The sequence below is a fragment of the Mizuhopecten yessoensis genome, unplaced genomic scaffold, assembly GCF_002113885.1.
Source record: "Mizuhopecten yessoensis strain PY_sf001 unplaced genomic scaffold, ASM211388v2 scaffold716359, whole genome shotgun sequence".
Classification (NCBI taxonomy): domain Eukaryota; kingdom Metazoa; phylum Mollusca; class Bivalvia; order Pectinida; family Pectinidae; genus Mizuhopecten; species Mizuhopecten yessoensis.
Window position 1 is genome coordinate 1382094 of NW_018480077.1, and position 7774 is coordinate 1389867.

General features: G+C 41.5%; 2 protein-coding genes across 3 annotated transcripts in view; one reads left to right on the forward strand and one right to left on the reverse strand.

Moving 5' to 3' along the window:
- Positions 1–3292, reverse strand: part of LOC110443769 (actin, muscle-like) — a 23528-nt gene extending 20236 nt beyond the window's left edge. Inside the window, exon 1 of the mRNA XM_021488172.1 lies at positions 3171–3292. The gene's annotated coding sequence lies outside the window, so the exon portion shown is untranslated. The remainder of the gene's footprint in view (positions 1–3170) is intronic.
- The window catches only part of LOC110443767 (small conductance calcium-activated potassium channel protein 3-like), a 96889-nt gene continuing 91823 nt past the window's right edge, over positions 2709–7774 (forward strand). For both annotated transcript variants that reach the window (XM_021488164.1, XM_021488169.1), the window contains exon 1: positions 2709–3065. The gene's annotated coding sequence lies outside the window, so the exon portion shown is untranslated. The remainder of the gene's footprint in view (positions 3066–7774) is intronic.

Sequence of the window (7774 nt, forward strand, 5' to 3'; positions counted from 1 at the left end):
GTATTACAGTAGGACCAGTGAGGAGGTATTACAGTAGGACAAGTGTGGAGGTATTACAGTAGGATCAGTGTGAAGTATCACAGTAGGACTAGTGTGGAGGTATTACAGTAGGACCAGTGTGGAGCTATTACAGTAGGACCAATGAGGAGGTTTTACAGTAGGACCAGTGTGGAGGTATTACAGTAGGGTCAGTGTGAAGTATCAGAGTAGGACCAGTGTGGAGGTATTACAGTAGGACAAGTGTGGAGGTATTCCAGTAGGATCAGTGTGAAGTATCACAGTAGGACCAGTGTGGAGGTATTACAGTAGGACAAGTGTGGAGGTATTCCAGTAGGATCAGTGTGAAGTATCACAGTAGGACCAGTGAGGAGGTATTACAGTAGGACCAGTGTGGAGGTATTACAGTAGGATCAGTGTGAAGTATCACAGTAGGACCAGTGTGGAGGTATTACAGTAGGACCAGTGTGGAGGTATTACAGTAGGACCAGTGAGGAGGTTTTACAGTAGGACCAGTGTGGAGGTATTACATTAGGACCAGTGTGGAGCTATTACAGTAGGCCCAGTGAGGAGGTTTTACAGTAGGACCAGTGTGGATGTATTACAGTAGGACCAGTGCGGAGGTATTACAGTAGGACCAGTGTGCAGCTATTACAGTAGGACCAGTGAGGAGGGATTACAGTAGGACCAGTGTGGAGGTATCACAGTAGGACCAGTGTGGAGGTATTGCAGTAGGACCAGTGTGGAGGTATTACATTAGGACCAGTGTGGAGCTATTACAGTAGGACCAATGAGGAGGTATTACAGTAGGACCAGTGTGGAGGTATTACAGTAGGACCAGTGTGGAGGTATTACAGTAGGGCCAGTGTAAGGGTTTGACATTAGGACCAGTTAGGGAGTTTGACAATAGAACCAGTGAGAATGTTTGAGAGTGGGCAAAGTGTCGTTGTTTGACAGTATTACCAGTGTAAATGTTTGACAGTAGGACAAGTGTCGTTGTTTGACAGTATGACTAGTTTTAAGGTTTGACAGTAGGACACATGTCTAAGGTTGACAGTAGGGCAAGTATGAATGTTTGACAGTAAGACCAGTAAGGAGGTTTGACAATAGGACTAGTGTGAAGGTTAGACAGTAGGACAAATGTGCACGTTTGAGAGTAGGGACAGGATGGAGATTTGCCATTAGGACCATTGAAGAGGGTGACATAGGACGAGGTTTAATTAGAACCAGTGAGGAGGTTTGACAGTAGGACCAATGTGAAGGTTTGACAGTAAGACCAGTATGAACGTTTGACAGTAAGACCAGTAAGAAGGTTTGACAGTAAGACCAGTATGAAGGTTTGACAGTAAGACCAGTATGGATGTTTGAAAGTAAGACCAGTATGGAGGTTTGACAGTAAGACCAGTATGGATGTTTGACAGTAAGACCAGTATGGAGGTTTGACAGTAAGACCAGTATGGAGGTTTTACATTAGGATCAGTATGGAGGTTTTACATTAGGATCAGTATGGAGGTTTTAGAAAGCAAGTCTGATCTAGAATTAGGGCATTATGGAGATCTGAAAGCAGCAAGATAGCGAGTTTTTTTCCATTTGTTACATATGCTGACAAGTGTTTTGTTGATGTGTTTTGATAAGCTGACTATAAGTAATGATAAGAGACAGTGCATCATATATAGACTATACATGTGTTTTGTACAATAATAGGATAGTCGTTCCATTCTCTCTCAAAATACAATGTACCATCTGTCGCCTGCTTGTAAGATGTGTTGCTGAGAAAAGTGGAGTATTCAATATAACATTTTTAATTATCTGTCCTTATTGAATTGATCACGAGGTGCCTACCAGCTATGTAGTGTTGACAAGTCACACTTTACTTCAAAGCGGGTCACTGTAAAACGTCGGTACATCGCCCAATCCGCAGCTGTCTCCGCTGATGAAAATAGTCCATTGTTTAGTGGGAGATTTCTTCGTAAATAATCCTTCCTTAAAACAGCAGAGATGAGCAGTTAATATGTAAATCCGTATTGAAATCCTGTCTTCTTCTTAATACAAAACCTGGTACACTCTTCGTGTCTTGTATTAACGCTTTGATGGCTGTTCAATCTGCGAATTCTTACATATGATATTTTTGTATATTTGTATGTATGTGCAAGAAATTATCTAATTTTGAACGTAGACATGCAGAATTTCCATTATCTGTAAGTATTTTAATTACAGAAAATGTGCATTTCGGAGGGTACAAAAGACATTTTGTTCGTTTTAATATGCGTGAACTGTACCTATGTTATAGATAACGTAATTGGATTTGCATAATTTGTTATTTAATTGGACAAAATGCACATTATAATTATAGTGGATGAGAGACATGTTCTCAGACACTGGGACCATACAGTGACGTAATAGTTACAGGAAAGTACAGGCGTATAATTATATTATTCAAGGTTGCAAATCAAATAATTTTCACAGAAATAAAAGTGCTGTATTTTAGTCAGTGAACAGTATGTACGTAAAGTGTAGCTAAAAATAGAATGCTGTATATCCGTTTGTCTCACGTGCATTCTGCGATGCACGTGGGAGGAAAAGAAACATTTCGTTTAAATTTGTTGTATATTTATCTTCTTAGCGAAACCACTGTATCGTTTCAAACACTGACGATCCAATTACGTGTGAGCTTGTTGCAGAAGTAAACATGCCAAAGCGACATGAGCTTCTCTAGTGCTTCGAAAACACAGCGAGCATGCAAGGAAATGCACGTGCAGGTTTCAGATATTTTCGTCTTAGTTACGCAGCAGGCACACATTCTATGTGTTATTTGGTATAAAATGCACAAAGGTGGCCGTGCGTTCTTACATTGTCATTAACGGTGTGTAAGTCCTGCCTTACGCACGAGAATTACGCGTACGACACCGTTGTTTATAGTGCAAAGAGAAGATACTAAAACATAACACGGTAGCGGACGCTCCGATCCGCCACATGCTGGAGAGTATAGTCTAGCTGTGGGATGCTATGTGTTACGGCTGTGAGTTTATGGGCTCCGCTGGTCCACACAGCATGGTGATTCGTACGGGGTAAGTACGACCAAAGGCTAACGTCCACCCATTAAGCTGTCCCTAAACTCTAATAATAAATATGCTTCCGTCCCTACCCTCACTAATCAACCGTTAGTTCCTTACCTGCGTTCACCCCACTTCTTTTCTCCAAGTCTATTACCAAACCCCACGTTTCCTTTCTTCTCTCTCACTCCTTCCTTTTCCTCCCCTCCACATTCCTCCCTCGTGTTTACTCAATCTTTGTTACTCTTCGTCACCCTAAACACCCTCGTTCTATTTCTTTCCCTCCCCACTCAGTCTGTGTTACTCTCCGTCACCCTACAAACTCTCGTTCTATTTCTTTCCCTCCCCACTCAGTCTGTGTTACTCTCTGTCACCCTACAAACCCTCGTTTTATTTCTTTTTCTCCCTGCTCAGTCTGTGTTACTCTCCGTCACCCCACACACCCTCGTTCTATTTCTTTCCCTCCCTACTCAGTCTGTGTTACTCTCCGTCACCCTACAAACTCTCGTTCTATTTCTTTCCCTCCCTACTCAGTCTGTGTTACTCTCCGTCACCCTACACACCCTCGTTCTATTTCTTTCTCTCCCTACTCAATCTTTGTTACTCTCCGTCACCCTACACCCCTCGTTTTATTTCTTTCCCTCCCTACTCAGTCTGTGTTACTCTCCGTCACCCTACAAACCCTCGTTCTATTTCTTTCCCTCACTAACCCCTGCTTCATTTTCCCTCCGCCTTCCTTCCGTCTCCACTCTTCCTAACTCTCCTATCATCCTATTTTTCCCCCTATTTTCTACCCTTTCTCACCAAACTCTTTGTATCCTACTGCCCACCCACAACTCTTCCCGCACGACACCACACAAATAAAACTATAAACTCGACATCTTCCTTTGAGGATTATTCTTCATCAATCTTTCTCATTCCTCCCTTAGACCGTTTTTATTTCTCCAATTTTTAAACCTCCCTTCTATTACTTCAGTCCCCTCAACCATCCATCTTTCTACAAAAGATCATTTAAAACACCAAACGGTTACATGGAAATGAGTTGAACTTTTTTATTCCTGAACAGATTGTGCAAGAAAATCTTATTATCCATTAGAACTTCGGGGTTTGGGTATGAAAAAGTGCATCATCAATGCATACGGAGGCTCAGAGTGTTAACCTTGGCTTAAGTAATCAAACATACAGTGACTGGTGCGTCTATCTTTACGTCAATCTGAGGTTCGTACGTATATATATATGCAATATTCAGTCAGAGAACTGGAATTGGATTGTGTTTGTGATGACGTCACATCGTTCTCGTCTTGTGCCAGTATTTCAACAATTTGAAACTGCACGTGATCATTTTGAAATCGTGTTAGAGATTAGAATCAATACATTGTCAACACTGGAACAGATGTTGGGTACACAAATTTGAATGACGTGTTTCATTTTCGTTTACTTGGGTTTTTTTTCTTGTTATACCTGGAATTGTTTGATAGACATGAAAATATGTTTTATATTCAAATGTTATATAGAATTCTGATAGAAATAAGAATAATTGATATCTCATTAAACTGACGTCAATGGTAACAGCTTTAACAGCAATCAGATTAAAGGTGATCTTGCAAGCGTTTTCATGACAAGTATATGTGAAGCGCTCCAGTGGCACTGATTTAGTTGCAACACTTAGAGATCCGGAGTTTAACTCCAGAAATTGTGTCGTCAATTATGTATGACTTTGCAATGATTTATTCCCTTCGGGATTTGTACTGAAAATTATACAATTGTTTTTTTAATCAAGGATTAAACGCTCTTTCCATTATATCAAGCTTGGTATCTTCGTTAAAGAACCAAACATCGTCAGTTTCTGGAGAATATTGCAGGTTTTGTCTGTAGATTGTCAAAATTACTTAAGGAATTTTGAATAATGCTATCATGATTTTATAGTCGGTGTCTGATACGTTTCTAGACGAGAAGTTTGATTTCCACGCTGCGTTGGACTGGTTCAAGACAAACGGCTTGTATAGCCAGAATATATAATGTAATCAAAGGAGTAAACATATAGCGAATATCTTTTGTATGATATTACAATTCAAATGAAATATTTGCTAGAATGCGATAATTACAGTCATACATTCCCTGCTAATAATAGGTATTCTCTATTTTTTTAATTAAATTCACGATCGACATTTCTAACCAGCGAAAAAAAATATACACAACAAATGCAGAAACACTATTGCAAAACAGCTTTAATGTACACCATACCCAGACCTGATACCATACCTAAGGTACACCATACACAGAGCTGATACTAGACCTAATGTACACCATACCCAGACCTGATACCATACCTAACGTATACCATACCCAGACCTGATACTAGACCTAACGTACACCATACCAAGACATGAAACCTGACCTAACGTACACCATACCCAGACATGAAACCAGACCTAACAAACAACATACCCAGATATGATACAAGACCTAACGTATACCATACCAAGACCTGATACTAAACCTAACGTACACCATACCCAGACCTGATACTAGACCTAACGTACACCATACCCAGACCTGATACCATACCTAAGGTACACCATACACAGACCTGATACTAGACCTAATGTACACCATACCCAGACCTTATACCATACATAACGTATACCATACCACGACCTGATACCAGACCTAACGTACACCATACCCAGACGTGATACTAGACCTAACATACACCATACCCAGACTTGAAACCAAACCTAACGTACACCATACCCATACCTGATACTAGACCTAACGTACACCATACCCAGACATGAAACCAGACCTAACGTACATCATACCCAGACATGAAACCAGACCTAACATACACCATACCCAGACATGATACAAGACCTAACGTACACCATACCCAGACCTGATAAAAGACCTAACGTATATCATACCCAGACCTGATACTAGACCTAACGTACACCATACCAAGACCTGATACTAGACCTAACGTACACCATACCCAGACATGAAACCAGACATAACGTACACCATACCCAGACATGAAACCAAACATAACGTACATTATACCCAGACCTGATACTAGACCTAACGTACACCATATCCAGACCTGATACCAGACCTAACATACACTATAATCAGACCTGATACCTGACCTATCGTACACCATTCCCAGACATGAAACCACACCTAACGTACACCATACCCAGACCTGATACAAGACCTAACGTACACCATACCCAGACCTGATACTAGACCTAACGTCCACCATACCCAGACCTGATACCAGACCTAACGTACACCATACCCAGACATGAAACCAGACCTAACGTACACCATACCCAGACATGAAACCACACCTAACGTACACCATACCCAGACCTGATACCAGACCTTACGTACACCATACCCAGACCTGATACCAGACCTAACATACACCATACCCAGACCTGATACCAGACCTAATGTATACCATACCAGACCTGATACTAGACATAATATACACCATACCCAGACCTGATACCAGACCTAACATACACCATACCCAGACCAGATACCAGACCTAACGTATACCATACCCAGACTTGATACTAGACCTAACGTATACCATACCCAGAACTGATACCAGACCTAACGTACACCATACACAGACCTGATACTAGATCTAACGTACACCATACCCAGACCTGATACTAGACCTAGCCTACACCATACCCAGACATGAAACCAGACCTAACGTACACCATACCCAGACATGAAACCAGTCCTAACGTACACCATACCCAGACCTGATACTAGACCTAACGTATACCATACCCAGACCTGATACCAGACCTAACGTACACCATACACAGACCTGATACTAGATCTAACGTACACCATACCCAGACCTGATATTAGACCTAACGTTCACCATAGCCAGACATGATACCTGACCTAACATACACCGTACCCATACCTGATACTAGACCTAACGTATATCATACCCATACCTGATACCAGACCTAACATACACTATACCCAGACCTGATACTAGACCTAACATAAACCATACCCAGACCTCATACTAGACCTAACGTACACAATACCCAGACCTGATACCAGACCTAACAAACACCGTACCCATACCTGATACTAGACCTAACGTATACCATACCCATACCTGATACCAGACCTAACATAAACTATACCCAGACGTGATACTGGACCTAATGTAAACCATACCCAGACCTGATACCAGACCTAACATACACTATACCCATACCTGATACTAGACCTAACATAAACCATACCCAGACCTGATACTAGACCTAACGTACACCATTCCCAGAACTGATACTAGACCTAACGTATACCATACCCAGACCTGATACTAGACCTAACGTACACCATACCCAGACCTGAAACAAGATCTAACGTGCCCCATACCCAGACTTGATACCTGACCTAACGTACACCATACCCAGACCTGATACTAGACCTAAGGTACACCATACCCAGACCTGATACTAGACCTAAAGTACACCATACACAGACCTGATACTAGACCTAAAATATACCATACCCAGACCTGATACTAGACCTAACGTAAACCATACCCAGACCTGATACCAGACCTAGCATACACAATACCCAGAGCTGATACTAGACCTAACGTACACCATACCCAGACATGATACTAGACCTAACGTACACCATACCCAGACATAATACTAGACCTAACGTACACCATA